Here is a 17,522-nt window from a genome sequence, read left to right as displayed (position 1 = left end):
TCTTAATGCTGAGCGCCAAGCGAGGGAGCTGTTAGTACCATTTTTGTAAGTCTTTGGTATGACTCGGCCGAGGATCGAACCCACGACCTCCCTCATCCGAGACGGACGCTCTAACCACTAGGCCACCGGAGCGGGAATCTTGCAGTACGAAAAGATACACACATTTCAGTTTGAGAAAGATGTATGAGAGGACTAATGAAACTTTGGTCATAAACAAATTCTATGCAAAGCTAAATGTAAAAAAGTATACTCTTCAATTTGACCTATAAACTAGGTCATTGTTGGTTGGTTTGAATTCATTTTTGAAAATATGTTATTACTGCCTGAACAATTAACAGAACATTTTTCTTGTACTGCTCATCTATCTGTCTTTCTTTCATATAGAAGACCCTGTGAAACGTGTGTTGGTGTAGCCCACAGTTGGGATCGACTATTTCGCCCCGAATTAATTTTCTAGAGTGTACAGCTTTCCCTGGAGTTGTAGCCTAGTTGCTTCAGTAGCGTATCGATTGGGTGAGCCATTGCGTGTGACATGAGCAGTGTTGAGTTGTATTTGTGATTACATTTGTCTGCATGTTGCATTCAACACGTGAAGAAAATCATGACCGTCTTATGACCTAGGCATCACTCTGCATCAAGGTACTCTCTATATATCTGTCTGTATGTCTTGTACGTCTGTCTTTCCATTCTGAGAGTATGAAATTATGGTCATGCTATATTATGAATATTAAGAATAAGCGCATAGCTCCCCTCCCCAATCCCATAGGATATGATATAAAGGTACTGCATTGTCATGGCGCATTTAAATTAAGCCTGCATATTTATGTGACGCGTATGAAACCTTTTGCACATGGTTTACTTAAATGACTTTTTCATAATAGGTTTAGGCATTGTGCCGGTTTCTAAACGTCCAGGCCTGACCCTAGGGCAAGTCGAATGAGGCAACCACCTTGGTCCCCGCGCTTTCAGGAAATCGACTCCAAAATGCAGTTTTTTTGCTTGGGGGCCCCTCTCATCGCTTGCTGCTTTGGGCCCCGTACATGATAGGGCCGGGTCTGTAAACGTCAGAGCATCCCCCAAAATTAGAGGTAAAAATATGCGAGTTAACGTAAAAGATTTTTAAAAATAATTTTTCAGTGCTCTTCCTTGTACACCAGATAGAAGTTTCAAGGTGATTACACCCGGCAGTTTCGTTGCATTTTTACCATTTCAGTGCAAGTTATCATATCAGTAAAAACGAAGAACGATACACTAGTCACTAGCTATTTGTGTAGCATACACGCTTTATATTTTTTGTGGAGTTGGGTCTATTAGAGTTGAGTGGGAGTTGGGGTGGGTATCGTATAGGCAGGGTATACTTCCTGGATGTAGAACCTTACACCCTTTTGTGTTCTACAAGTAAACACATTCTGCTTATATGCTATAAAGGTGTTCACATGCTTATGCAAATTGTAATTTATAGACCCATAGAAATGAGACTGTATTGTCAGTAATCTATAACTGTAATAATTACCCAAAAGACATTAACAGTCACGTGCATACGACTGATGTCACGTTTTTGAGACTCAAATTCGAAACCTATGATATTACCAAGCTTTAAATCAACTACTGCCCACACTGCCAACCAAGTCGTAGGGTAAGTAACAATATATAAATATATTTTAATTGTACGTACATATTGGGGGGGGGGGGGAGGGAAGGGCGCGGGCATTGGCAGCGTGAGGGATTGTGGCCATTGCCCCCAAGGCGCCAGGCAAAGTGGGGAGGGTACACCGTCGGGAGCTTTTATATACCTGACATTTTCATAATGTTTCAACTCGTGTTAGTGTATCGGGGCATTTCTTGACAAAACTTGTATTTATGAGGGGGAAGGAGGTTAGCTGGCAACTGACAAAGACCGTTCTCTGTTGTATCTTATGGGTACCACTTAACAACATTTCGAACATTGTCCCTGGTGGGCTTTGGACGGACGCCACTAAAATTCATTGCCCCCGCACGCCACAAACCCTCGCGCCGCCTTGGGCGGGGTTATGTGTGCTTCTTTTGAGGATCAGTTAGGTTCATGTCAGTGGCGAATTGTAGCGACATGCATATAGAAACAATAGGTAATATGTCATGAGGGTGGCCACTAATATCAGCTGTATGCGAATGACAAAATTACCAATAGTCTGACATCAGCTATGCAGTGTAGATTTTTTTTAAAAAATGTCAATGGCAGGATTATGGGTAATCTTTACACTGTCATTACACTATCTCTTTTGCCAAAGGGGAAAAAAAAGATATAACAGACCATAAAATTCAGTTTTCTCTTAAATTTGAATAATTAGAAAGCTGTATTACAATCGATTTTTAAGGCATATATTGGATATACTCTGGCATATTTTTTTTTCTTCAAGAATATATTTTTTTAATACAGTTTATGCCCTTAACTTCAATACTCACGAACAAACAATTAGAAAGACTTACCACACATGCTACTCAGTAGAGTTAGCAGCGCAAGGGTAAGATGTGTATTGGCTGCCACCCATGTTTAACCTGTCATTACATGCATGGGATTGTAGTGATAGCCCTTGCCACTGCACCAAATCACCGGTACAAAGCACCGATTTATTATTATTAGAGTGGGTCATCTTTGAGGCTGTTCAGAAAAACCGCCTATCAGATAGTTGTATTTGATGAATATAAAACTGAAGATTAAAAAAGAGCAACAGTTTTACTTGAAATTTAAAAATCGCCATATGCCGACACTGAAGTTGGCCATATGTTCTCATAATTCAACTCGGTAAAGTCTTAAAAGGTTTGGGTTTTTCGTGTAGTTTTGCCTATTATTGGTATTATGGGTAAGCAAGATGCATCAGAAAGACCATGCCTATGAGTTTTGTATTTGCAAATGAATGAACTGTATGGATGTATGTGCTTGTGCTCGCACATGCTCGCCTGTATGTGGAGAGAGAGAGAGAGAGAGAGATTCAAGCCTATATGTACACGGATTACCTTTTGTTGTATAATCCTCGCAATCTCCCGCATAAGGAGTGTGAAATTTCAAACCATATGAATAGTTTATTTACCTTCTCCCCCCCCCCCCACTCGTACAACTTTATTGTATTTATCCTAGCTTCATGTTGCAGGTAATTAAAATCATATCGCTGAATTAACAACTAGACGTTCTACGGTTACAGGGGAGGTATATAGTTGTGACTCCCTCATTCCTTTTTCTGCACAGCATTTCAAGGTACATAATGAAATCTGTATACACATTTGTCATTTGCTTGTATTCAGCTGGGGGGAAAAGAGAACTATGGACCTTTTAGTACTTTTCTATAGGATAGCAATTTTACAAAAGAAGTCGTTGAAATTGTACATGCTAATGGATAAAGAAATCAGATACGGTTTAAAATAATGGATACAAAAATCAAATTACGTAGCGACAAAGCTTTATGATCATTCTTTCTGAGTATCCTTAAACATATTCAGTTAGATGGTACAGTTCGCTGGGCAAATACATTTAGCATATGAGGTTAGAATTGTGAACGGTCTTCCTGTGATGATGCATGTATAACTATTGTACCCATTTTATATCAGAAGTAACCGGTATTTTGTTCACATTTCAGGTACACATACTTTTCGTGAAACATGCGGAACATTTAAAAAATCGTTACCTAAAGGACTAAAACAAATGAATTTTTGTCGAACCCTCGTTAGTAAAATGTGAAACAAAGCGGCTACTATCCCGAGGTCGTCCACAGTTTTATTAACTTGATTATGTTACATAGCGAATCCTTCTCCAAGATCGTTAAAACAGTTTTATTAAGGCATTCATGTTTTTCACTTGCAAAGATTTCCTAAACCGATTCCGTTTCATACTTTCATACATGGTGCATGACACTTGCCCACCCATTTGACCCTTGGGTTAAGATAAAATAAAATTTGCGTTAACTCTTGGTTAAAGTTTTCATTTGGTGATATATCCTAAACCGCTTCATGGTTTATATTCACGCCTGCGATGTCTCATTAGACCACCTGTTTGAGATTCGTGCCTAAACGCCAAGAACACTTTCTCAGATATCACTGATTGTGTGTGCTGGCCCTAACAACCCGAATTGAACTCGAAAAAGAAAATATGGCGGATTAACACACGGCATCTTCCGGCATCTTTGTTCTTGTCTACTCCCGCCGCAGAAGCGGTGTTGGTTCCTAAAACAAGAACGATGTTCTTGAATGTTCATGAACAACGTTCTTGGCGTTACTGCCAGATGAAACACGTGAACATTTTACTAGGGTCAAGAACATTTGTCTCGTATTTTGCCTAAGCACGCGCCATATGTCGGGGCTCATTTAGAAACAAAGGTGACATACTCTTTCTGTTATAAAACGGGCAACTGCGAACATTTACAGCTTCCGGTACAAGGGGGTTAACAGCAAGGGTTTGAGAATGGGCTTGATACTACTTTCTTGTCGTATAATTATTTACTTTTTAATGACACATAAACTTATTATATAAATAAAACTGCAGGCTCCGATTTTCAAAAGGTCTGTCAAACTTGTTTAATTTCGGGGACTATAGAAAAACGCCCGAGGCAAACAAATGAAATTTGGTAGGTACGTTTTTATGCTTATGTCGTCGTTCGGATTAGATTTTTATATCATCGTACTAGTTTTTGAAATCATTCTAATTTTTTTTTTAACCTTTTGGACTCCAGTCGAGGCATATGTTTAACAAATACAAATCTAATCCGACCGCTTCGGTGGCCTAATGGTATAGCGTCCGCCTCGTATACGGAAGGTCGGGAGTTCGGACCCTGGCCGAGTCATAGCAAAGATTTTTTAAAATGGTACTTACAGCTGCCTCGCTAGGCGCTCATCATTAAGTGGTTATTTGTTAGGACTGGTGGGCCTAGGGTCAGGATAATGTGATTGGGTGGGACATCATGTGACATGTTGCCCCAGTGCTAGTGCTAGTGATTGTTTCTTACAGTGAACACATATAGTCCTGTCTGCAGTATCCGAGAAAAGACACTCACCACATAACGGCATTGTAAAGTTTTCATAACTGGAATAAAAATAAATTACTGTGTAATGAAATGTAATATTGGTACCATATTTCATACGGAGATAAATCTCGTAAATGCGTTACGTGTTATTCTTAACCACAAATATGATTCCGAATTTAAAACGTATCCTGAAATCGTTTACCGCTCCGGTGGCCAAATGGTTAGAGCCTCCGCCTCGGATGGTACTAACAGCTGCCTCGCTTGGCGCTTGGTTGACCTGGTGTAGGATAATGTGACTGGGTGGGACATCATGTTACATGTCTGCGGCATGATGCCCCAATGCTAGACATCACTATAAGCTGCCACACTGCAGACATCGTAGCTATGTGACTGAAAAATTGTTAAAGCTACGTTACAAATCAAAATCAGACACACACACCTGAAATCGTTGACACGCACGCGTGATTAGAGCTCATAAGAAATAAATACAAAGGCAAAACAGCCATTGTAATATATTGATCTCACGTGCGAAGGCAAGCACGCACACACATATCCTTAGTGAATGTACTACTTGATGATTTGATTTATAAAGAGACATATGAGGGAGGTGGGGCAGGCTAGACATAGAAAAATGAATATAATATAAATGCAAAATAGATGTTTCATTGGATTGAATATTTAACATTTTACACAGAAAGCATCAACCACTCAGGGAAAGTCCACAAACTGATTTGTCATACGTGTGTTTGGCTTCTTTTAATGTACAAATAAGATATGGATAATATTTCTTTTATGTTGTTGGTTCTTTGTTCAGTAGGTACAGTAGTCTTAAATATATAACCAGAATATACAACATCGACATATAATTTGCATTAATTTGACTTTTAGCCAGTCTTTAATCATAGCTTGTCTGGTTGTAACATGTCATCAGTTCATCAAGTCACATAAAATTTGACGTAGAAAAATCATACCTACCAACGATGATAAGTATATTTTATTTAGCAATGATTTATATAGTTCAAAGAAGGAACAAAATAATAGCCGGAAGGACAATCAAATGTCTAGGCAGCTTTAGTTTCATCAGACGGATCATAGAATCGCTAGCTAAAATGAATTAAAATTAAAGGCTAACACATTTACACAGGCACTAAAAATATTATACAAAAATGACACCTGTATATTTGATGAAACATTATGCAAACATTACACCTGTATATTCGATGAAACATTATACAAATGTGACACCTGTATATTTGATGAAACATTATATAAATATGACATGTATACTTGATGAAACATTATACAAATGCGACACCTGTATATTTGATGAAACATTATATAAATATGACACATGTATATTTGATGAAACATTACGCAAACATAACACCTATATGTTATACAAACATGATACCTGTATATTGGATGAAATATTATACAAACATGCCATCTGTATATTGGATGAAACATACAAACATGACACATGTATATTGGATGAATCATTATACAAACATGACACCTGTATATTGGATGAAACATTATGCAAACATTACACCTGTATATTGGATGAAACATTATACAAATATGACACCTGTATATTATACAAAAATGACACCTGTATATTGGATGAAACATTATACAAACATGACATCTGTATATAGGATGAAACATACAAACATGACACATGTATATTGGATGAAACATTATACAAACATGAAGTCTGTATATTGGATGAAACATACAAACATGACACCTGCATATTGGATAAATCATTATACAGACATGACACCTGTATATTATACAAACATGACACCTGTATATTGAATGAAACATTATACAAACGTGACATCTGTATATTGGATGAAACATACAAACATGACACCTGTATATTGGATAAAACATTATACAAACATTAAATCTGTATATTGGATGAAACATATAAATATGACACCTGTATATTGGATGAAACATTAGATAAACATGACACCTGTATATTGGATGAATCATTATACAAACATGACACCTGTATAATATACAAACATGTTCTGTATGCTACGTTTCACTGTCGGACTCTAGTCCAACATACAAATCCGACCTCACCCATGTGTACACACCAGCAAGATACTTACGCTCCTCTTCTGGCAATCGTATACTCATTATTCCCACTATGAAAACGAAGTCATATGGACAGCGTTCTTTTGCATACCAGGGCCCAGCAACGTGGAATGAATTGCCTACTGAACTTAGACACAAAGACAGTGATCCCATTCAAGAGTGCTCTCAAAACTCACTTATTTCGACTGCAAGAACAAACTTAAAGACCTAATAATGTTTCCTATCTTAAATATTCTCAGCATGTTTCTTTATGTTTTCAAATTTCATGGTGTTTGTTTTTGTAATCATATCATTATGTTTTTTAATCTTATAGATGTTGTCTAATGTTGTAAAGCGCTTAGAGCTTCTAAAGATTAGGCGCTAAACAAAGTCCTCATTATTATTATTATATTGGATGAAACATTATACAAACATGACACCTGTTTATTGGATGAAACATTATACAAACATGACACCTGTTTATTATACAAACATGACACCTGTATATTATACAAACATGACACCTGTATATTGGATGAAACCTTATACAAACATGACATCTGTATATTGGATGAAACAAACAAACATGACACCTGTATATTGGATGAAACATTATACAAACATGAAATCTGTATATTGGATGAATCATTATACAAACATGACACCTGTATATTGGATGAAACATTGTACAAACATGACACCTGTATATTGGATGAAACAATACATAAACATGACACCTGTATATTGAATGAAACCTTATACAAACATGACACCTGTATATTGGATGAAACATTATACAAACATGACACCTGTATATTGGATGACCCATATTAGTAGAATGCCAAATTTGTAAGTCTAACGAAACCGCTGTCACCAATAGAAAGGTTACACTCATCGTTTGACTATTCAAATATACAACATAACGACCTGTATGTCATGTCACAGTTTATCATTTAGACACTTGGAGATCTTTATAACTATTATTTCATGAAGGATAATTTGATGCTGTGTCATACGTTCATGCTATGTATCATACGTTCATGTTATGTATCATACGTTCATGCTATGTATCATACGTTCATGTTATGTATCATAGGTTCATGCTATGTGTCATACGTTGATGCTGTATGACTTACCTTTATTCAGTGTGACATACTTTAATGCTGTGTCATACGTTTATGTTATGTGACATACTTTGATGCTATGTGTCATATGTTGATGCTCTGTGTCATACGTTGATGCTATGTGACTTACATTTATTCAGTGTGACATACTTTGATGCTGTGTGTCATACGTTTATACTATGTGACATACTTTGATGTTATGTGTCATACGCTCATGTTCTGTGTCATACGTTGATGCTATGTAACTTTTATTCAGTGTGACATACGTTTATGCTGTGTTGCGTATTTTGATGCTATGTGACATATTTTAATTCTGTTGGATATACTTTGGTGTCATCTTGTATACTTTGATGCTATGTGACATTTTCATACTTTGTGACATACTTGCATGCGATGTGACATACTTTGATGTTAAGTGACATACTCTGATGTTATTTGGTGTATTTTGATGCTATGTCACATATTTTGATGTTAGTTTTTTTTAATTTATGTTGCTGTCTTGCCGAAAGAAATATGTCCAGCCTGGTTTCTCATCTGTTTTTGTGTGTGTTTATGTTTGCTATTATTTTGTATGGCATATCAACATCAGAGATCAGTATCCCCCAGTCACCAGTAAATTGATCTGTCATCCAGTAAGTCAAATCACTTTAATAATAAAAAAGGTCGTTGTATTTTAACCCATGCTGTATCTCCAGTAATGATGAGGAAGTATTTTAAAATGTTGCAGACAATGTAAAATTGTTTTAAGTCAACGTCATTGTTGGTTGACATGAGTGTTCTTATTTAGAAGTAAATAAACAGATTTAACACTATCTGGAACACTTTCAGTTGTTACATGCGAATGCAATAGAGCACAATCTATAGTTGCAATTATATGGCCAAGTTTAGTTAACCACTTTCCACGATGATGTTCCTTACTTTATTTAATTGTGTGTACGTGAAAAATTTTTTCAGTGTAATACATTTCTATCTCAATAAATATATTTGCAATATTCGGATTGGAACTAACAGTAAACTGCGGTATAGGACAAAGATAGTCTGTGAAAAAAATATCTAAATTCCATTTCTCTACAGTTAAGTGTTAATTCCATTTGTCTACAGTTGAGTGTTAGCGTTTGCTAATCCAGTAATTAGATCATGCATGTAAAAAAATGTAATTCTTACTATTAAAATTTATTTTTTGATAATTTGCATGTAAATGAGGGTATGGTAGGGCCAACGTAATACAAGGATATGCATCGACGCATGCAATCCTAGTGCCAGAGAGAACAATTTTATATTTCCCTATAAAGGTTCTTGTTGTTCTTGTTGTCGGTTTTAACGCCATTTTTCAGCACACGATAGGCTATGCATGGCGGCCAGTATTAATGGTGGCCCTAGAAACATAAAACTAAATGTTGACATTCATCGACCTTTGAAGGTCGATCTTCAGCTGTCTGTCTATTGCAAAACAAAACTCACTTCATCAGTTTCTCCAGCCAAATTTTGAGATGCCATTCTGAAGCGGATTTTTAATAGATAACATAGTACTTCTAAATCAGAATAAAAACGACATAGAATTGAAAATCAATATGCAGCGTTTCCTGTAACAATTTATCGTTGCAAAACACTTAGTAAAATCTTGAATCTCTGTAACATACCTTTCCTGGTAAATGGAAATCGCTATATAAAACCACTTGGCGATGGTACAGATAGTGTGCCAATATGCCGTATTCTACAGGAAATAGCATACTGTATTTGAATTCCACTGAAAATGGTTTTTAAAATGGCATGCAATGGCATGTGTCGTTCAGAGCTGATATATAAACATTCCCCATGCAGAATTATAATCGAGCACTACTTTTAACAAAGGGGTCTGACAGGCACAGATGAAAGTTCGTTTTCTGCCGACTTTTTAACATACCCGTCCACTTATATTAAATAACCTGTTAGAATATACGTTGAATTTCATGTTAGGGAGATTCGATAAGTTCCAAATGAATGTTTTTCACTCCTAAAAATTTGACAGCTGTAAATTGATAGGTGAATCGAAAAGTTAGCATGACACGACCTTGAATATCATGTCCTTCGTATATCCGCTATGTCGGAAATCTCGAGTTTAATCCAATAAAATTAGTGGACGTAATAATAACAGGCGTGAGGGGAGTTCAAATTGGCCACAATTTACATCAGAGGTCTTTTTCTAGTATGGGACGTGAAAGGCTGAGGACGCTGTGTTTTCGCTCGTCACCAGGTTACATCATTTCAAGCCCCATACACTTAACGCCATCAAATTTCCAATAATATTAAGTACCGAACCAATATAGGAAATCTCCAGCTTGTACCTGACGGGTTCAACACTTTTCGGTATTGTCGTGACAGTACCGGCTACGGAGATTTCCCTTTTCACGGACGCCTGGGAACCGTTGTGTGATCTGAGTGCGTGTGATTTAGAATGTTAACGTAGCTTTAACAAATTTTCAGTCATATCGCTACGGTGTCTGCAGTGTGACAGTTTATACTGATATCTATCACTGGGGCATCATGCCGCAGACATGTAGCATGATGTCCGACCCAGTCACATTATCCTGACACCAGGCCGACCAGTCCTAACACCAAATTCTTAATGCTGAGCGCCAAGCGAGGCAGCTGTTAGTATCATTTTTGTAAGTCTTTAGTATGACTCGGCCGGGGATCGAACCCGCGACCTCACGCATCTGAGGCGGACGCGCTAACCTATTTTCGTAAATAACCCTTGCATGTTTACGTAACTTTATGGTAATTCCTAGGCAGGCGTAAGTGCATTTGTTTTCTAAATTTGTGGAAAAACGAAAGGTAGAGATCGGGTTTTCCTTAGATGTTCCCTGACAAACTAATAGACTGAATAGCTGGTCTTTCTTTGACTAAGCCATTTCAATACATTTTTACATGTTCTTCGTAAAAGAATAACATGTACACACTAGTATTCTCACATCATTCCGTTTCTTTGTACCCCTCTACCAATTTAAAAACAGAAGGCATTATGGATATAAAAAAATGCTCAAAACTTAGTCATTTCATTCATTGATTTACAAGTTCTAACCTGATTGTCGCCAGGGGGTCCCAAACATTATCAACTTGTTGGCGTTTCGAATTAAATGGGACTTTCTTTAGCAACGCGGTCACCATATGTGCTTGCGCCAGTCTGTATTTTCGAGCAACAGTTGTGATATAGTTCATCATCTTTGAAAATCTCAGTGCCGTAAATTTTGGATTTACGTCTTACATTTATACAAGAGTTCCTCCTATTTATTTGTTCAATTTGTTTTACAAATTTTAAAACTTGACATTGCATATACTGGACGCAGACGAGAGTTTTTACTGAAACAGACTATTCTAGAAATTAGAAATGGATAACGAGCAGTCTGTTTGATTGTTCAGATCGGGAGCTTCGATTGGCGTTCAAACGACAGTTAGGTTAGAAATTATAAATCAATGAATGAAATGACTAATTAAAATGCAGGAACATGTAATCCAGTAACTTCCATACCATTCATTACATAAAACATTTGTTCTGCGTGTCAGCATGTGACATTGTCAGCATTTCCACTTCTTATGGTAATGGAAAAATATCTTGAATGAAAAATGTGAGAACAGTAAACGACCATTATCATTATCGTCATCAGCTAGTCGTATTCTCAATAAACTGGAATAAATAAATGCTTTTATAATCGCTGATTATAAGACTACACGAATGAATGATTACATGATATAAAAAGTACATTTCAGCTAAAACAAGAAGTAATATAAAAGTGACATCTGTGTTACTGAAGAAAATTTAAAGGGATTTTGGCTGGTATTATCCACAACATATAGAGGATTTGGTTTCAGTTCGATATTCCACACAATTTCATTTTTGCACAGTGATTCGATTGAGAGATTACTATACTATTAACACTGGAAATATCTCTAATTTGCACGCAGACATGGGCGCGTTTTATTGGGGTAACTACCTATGTAATTCCCCACCCCCCACCCCCGTAGACAGGAACAGGTGTAAAATCGGAAGGACTGCTGAACAGTACTTCATTTCTACAGAGATTCCGAGTGCCGAGTTTGACAGTAACTTAATCTGATAGTTTTCATTGGCCTGAGAAAGAAACGAAATAACAGAAGTAAATAAGTCGGACTGAAATATAAGTTCTGTAATATGGTGATATTTGCAGCAAGGCGTGCAGTGTGACCAAATTACTCGGCATGTTGTCTCTAGCAAGACAAGCGATTGGCTAAGTACACCCCAAACTTCTTCCGTGGAGAAGTCTGCGTCACAATTATGAAATGAGTCATTTTTTCTTTAGTAAGTCGATATAATATATTTAAAAAAACGGAAAGACATTTCTAGCAAAATTTAGATTTTAACTTGTCAAGCTACTAAATGGTTGACACAGCTTTGCAATAAAGGCATCGTTTGCCGTTTTCTTCTAAGGACAGACATTCATACTATTAGACAGATATTCCAGTACCTAGTTAATTGAGTCAATAATTGGTGTATACTATAAGAGATGATAACCAGTCTAGGCCTAATACAAGAGATAAGAAATGAAACGAGTGAGAAACATTTTTATTTGTAACATCTCTTAACCCTAAATACTCACACAAAAAGATTCTTTCCGCATTTTAAAATTTTCTCTCACTCTTATCAGTATATTCTATATCACATTGGATGGATTATTTCTCTGAATATGAGCACTTCCTGACTCTGACATACCGTGAATAAAATGTAATTTTTCTGCTGACATGTTTGTTTGAATTTCAGTAAAATTGGTGCTTTAATGTCTCACGTGTTTATATATTTCGGGTTGATCAAAAAATAAAATAAAATAAAATACATCATTACGGATATGCATGTTTACATTTTATTCTGCTAAAGAGAATGTGTAAAAAAAATTTTTTTTTTTTAAATATCTTTAATGGAGGAACTCTATTATAAAGTATATGATGGAATATCAGGGAACATATCAAAATAACATGCTCTTTCACTCTCCACAAACATATTTAGGAAAATACTTTGTACGTACGACTGCATGGACGTTGCCTTAAAGCTACGTAAAAATGTGAGGGAAACTTACGAAGAACGTATGTAATTCTCGTTAGCCCCGTAATTATGTACGAATGTCGTACGTAAAATCTTGAGAACACAGTTGGTGTACGTTGTTTTGTGAAAAGGTGCCCAGGTCTTCAGTTGAATTTGCACTGTCGGGGTCCATCCATAGCTCAACATATTTAGACCAGGTGGAACACAAGGCATTCATCTCTCGTCTCCTACCATGAGACATGATGCCTGGTCAGCTGACGCCCTTTTCCTTATCTGGAACGGTCTCGCTGTGTATCCTCTTTTCCAAACTCCTCGGATTCTCACTGTTACTGGAGGCAACGGACTCCGTGTGCATATTAATCATGATTCCTCCCCTGAATCGGGAAAATAATTGATCAAAAACTTCCTTATCCCAGCGGTGAACACTCGCAGCGAAGCCTGTCTTCTTCATGCTTGCTAAAATAACCACCCATGCGGCATTCCCATTACAACTCAAAAATGTTAAATTCCTTGTACACTGAACAGATAACCCAGCAGGTATCAATGAAATACAGTCTCCTGAACAATGTAACAGAAACACTTAATTACAGTGTGTATGAGATACATAGCCAGATAAGAAGCAACATGAACAAGAAATGGCAGCAGCTCTGGGACAACACCAACAAGGGCAGACATTTATACCAACTGCAAAACGAGGCCACAAGGGTAATCAAGACACCTAAAATCCTGGAAATCGTGGACATCCGAATTATCAGTACGATCAAAACAGGAAAAACTTTACTCCGAAAAAGCTTTGGGAAACATCTCAGGAAGGAATTGAACCACCAAACTACTAACTGTCCACATTGCCCTGCTGCAGAAACACTGGACCACGTATTCAACACCTGTCCCCGATACCATAATCAACGAGTCGGTTTCCGAGATTACCAAATGGAAATTAATTCCCCTACAACATACCCTGAAGTTTTGGACAAGGTACGCAACAAAAACATCGATACCACATACATGAACATAATAAAGTACCTCAAACAAATTAACAAACATGGCAACATATAAATACAACCACAAGTAATTATAATAACAATTAATAGAAGGGCTAAAGCAGTAAGGTAAGACTGCTAGCTGAAGCACACGCCCATAGTTGTTGTTGTTATTGTGTGTGTGTTTTTTTTTCCCGGTTTTTTTCCACATGTAGGCATGCAGCTAACACAATACCAGCCATCATGGTCTTAGAAAAACAACACATATATTCCCATAACTATGTTTACATATTATAAAGGTGGCAGACCTCCGCCATCAGGCCCAGATACACACGACAACAAGAGTGGTAAGATATAAATAAAAACAAAAGATTCTTAGGCCCCAACCATCTTAAGTCTGTAAGGTGACCTAAGCCCAGTCATCAGGCCCCCACACAAGGCGGAACTAAATAAACAAAAACAACACAATCCCCAATTATTAACACATGTAAATCCAACACTGATACTCAGACCAAACATACTAATTTATACAACAAAAAGGGGCACAATATACCTCCAATTCAATATAGCTATTAAACAAAGAATCGTGGCGATAAAAGACCAGTCGCAAACATCAAGATCTAAGGCAATGGAAGTAAAGTCGAAGCAGAACAGCAAACTCAGCAAAACAGCCAAACACTACAACAGCACAAAGAAAAAAGAAAGAAGGTAACACAGAATGAAATAGGAGTAAAGAAGAAAACGGACATCCACTTTCAAATTGCCAATTTATGAGGTTCTTCCTTTAACTGTTGAAGACCTCTTTCGATAAAAGATCTATCCCCACAACCCTAACTCGATCCTTTGTATACCACCATCAAAAGTGAAAACCGAAAGTAAACACAACGTGACCCAAACACGTATAGGGTGCCTGACACCCAGCTGATTGACAACATTTCGGAAAATCAAAAGTACACCATGTACATCAAATTTCAGCTTTAATTAAAAATAGTAATGAAAGTACACAACTCAAAGGATTAGGAAAATTACACGAGTGGCTTACACACCATTGGAATAGATTTCTGTCCACTAGTACAACTGGACTTGATATGATCTTACTCGCGTTTCCGTTTCTGGGCGTACAGCGTTCCTGTGGCGTTTCGCTTCCCGCGGGACCCTTGCCTCCTTTCCTCGGCTGGACGTGTTCATGAATTAAAAGGTGCGACATTCACACATAAAAGCGGGATTGTAGTGGCTCCATTCCTACAGTCCCGATCAATTAAAAATCTCGACCTTCGAGACTTAACCAGTCGCGAAAGCACTAGTTGCGTAGGCGACTTAAATTCTTTAATTGACTGATTGAGGTATCAATGAACCCGAGCGTAAAGATCGCAAGAGCAAGTGAGATGTGATCGGCTCTGTTTTTGGTACCTCTTTAGTGTCCTGACAGGATTCTGACGCGTAGAAAGAAGGCAGCGTATTATGTTCGGGTAATGTAGTTGATAAAGAAACCAAGTTTTGTAGTAATGTGTTTCTTTTCATAATAGTTATCAGATCATGATACGGACATTACCTTATAAATTCTCCACGCAGGTTACATCCCTAGAATACATTTCAGCTCCGGTATTATTAATTTGATTCTTGCGCCAGTCCCTCTATCCTAGGAAACAGCCATTTTGTACAGTTTCATTCTCAATAAGCAGACGACGTTTTAGCACTTTTAGGACTGACGGTACTAATTCAGCTCTCGTAGTAAACATATGGAAAAACCATCATATTCAAAATCCAGTAACTTAAAACTTCTGGGTGCTGATGATCAGACCTACATTTATCCATGCACAACTATCCTTGGTGCAAGCATCTGTGTGGAGAACACCATATGAGACGCGGAATTTTTTTTAAATCTACACGTGCATGAAGCTCATGTTATCGATTCTGCACCAAATGAATATGGTGCTAATTTCATTATTGAGTGCTCCTATGTCAAGTCTGTAAAAATACTAAAATTTCATCAATAGAATTTTGTCTATATTTTTAATTACAGATATAATAAGCTCTCAAAAGATATTGTTACTAAAATTTTACTTTTCATTATTAACCAATTATGGACCACGAAACCCGTACATATTCTATTATTTGTTCACCCATTTCTAGACTGGTTCACAGTTCTTCCATATAATTAGTACCGTGTGTCCTATATTGCTAAAACACCCCATCAGCAATGGTTTATGTCAACTTTGGATTGCGATGGATATATTGACAAGGCAGTGGATCTTGATCGGTTAAAAAATACTGTCGAAGACACATTATACTCCAAATATTGTTAGTCTTATCATGTGTAGAAGTTGTCCACAAAACATGGCTCAGTTTCTCAGTTGAATTGTCTTATGCGTAGGCTGATTTTCAGGAAGAGATATAATGTAAATTCCCTAGTAAAGCATTTCCTTCCTTGGTCATATAACAAGTTATATCAGAGTAGTGTTATAGAAAAAAGGCATTCTAATCGGTTAGAAAATACAACTAGAAGATGAATTTATGATGCCAAAACTTCAAGCCAGACAGAAAAATAAATGTTTTATATATGTGGCCGTAATAACGTTTCTTTATATGTTATTTCGAGAGTGGAAGAGCGGTTCCTTCTTTATACCGAGGTTTTACAATATTTTTACATTTGGTAATTAAATAATAACGTAAATCTGAGCAGAGCCTTAACTTCTCCATTGAGAAACCCGCCGAAAGAAACAGGCCGCCTGAGTCAGCCTCGCGCTCTTATCAGGGCAGCTCAACACTTACTCCCCATTTCTACAGCTGCTTCCGTTAATATTTAGCTCGCGGAAAGTGATACATTCCTGGCCACGTCGACTCTGTTAAATGACAACCATAACGACATCCTCAAATTAAAACCAGTTTCTTTCTATGAAACCAGTTTCTTCCTATCTCCTGTTTCCCGTCAGTACGGTGATTATGAAACAGGTCTCCAAAGGGGCAAACTTTGCACAGGTCCAGCCTAACAAATCACAGCACGGTTTCATAGAAGGAACAGGGAGTATCGAAGGGACACATACAAGGCACAACGGATACCCCTTTTTCTTCTCCAGAGACTAGCTTCCAAGAGCAGCCAATGTCAAAACACAGAGACAAAGACCAGTTTTGGTCTTGCTTCTCTTGTTAACATCTTGCCTGCAGATAAGCGATAAGCATGGATTTTCTCGTGTCGTCCTTTTCCAAACTCCTCGCAAGGACAACTTTGTGGGCTGTGACGTGCTTAAACAACGAACCTTAAATAACTATATATAACTTGACT

The 17,522-nt window shown here is 37.3% G+C and overlaps 1 protein-coding gene across 3 annotated transcripts in view; it reads left to right on the top strand.

The window, feature by feature from the left end:
- The first annotated feature begins 494 nt into the window (after nt 1-494).
- Nucleotides 495-17,522, top strand: part of LOC149801892 (uncharacterized) — a 44,270-nt gene continuing 27,242 nt past the window's right edge. For 2 of the 3 annotated variants that reach the window (XM_089956273.1, XM_089956274.1), the window contains exon 1: nt 501-639. The gene's annotated coding sequence lies outside the window, so the exon portion shown is untranslated. Of the gene's footprint in view, nt 640-17,522 lie in introns of all 3 variants that reach the window. The other variant, XM_089956272.1, reaches the window with a different exon arrangement.

Source organism: Sinohyriopsis cumingii, chromosome 4 (assembly GCF_028554795.1).
Source record: "Sinohyriopsis cumingii isolate HCF-2022 chromosome 4, ASM2855479v2, whole genome shotgun sequence".
In the NCBI taxonomy this organism is placed as follows: domain Eukaryota; kingdom Metazoa; phylum Mollusca; class Bivalvia; order Unionida; family Unionidae; genus Sinohyriopsis; species Sinohyriopsis cumingii.
This window is presented reverse-complemented; position numbering and strand designations above follow the sequence as displayed.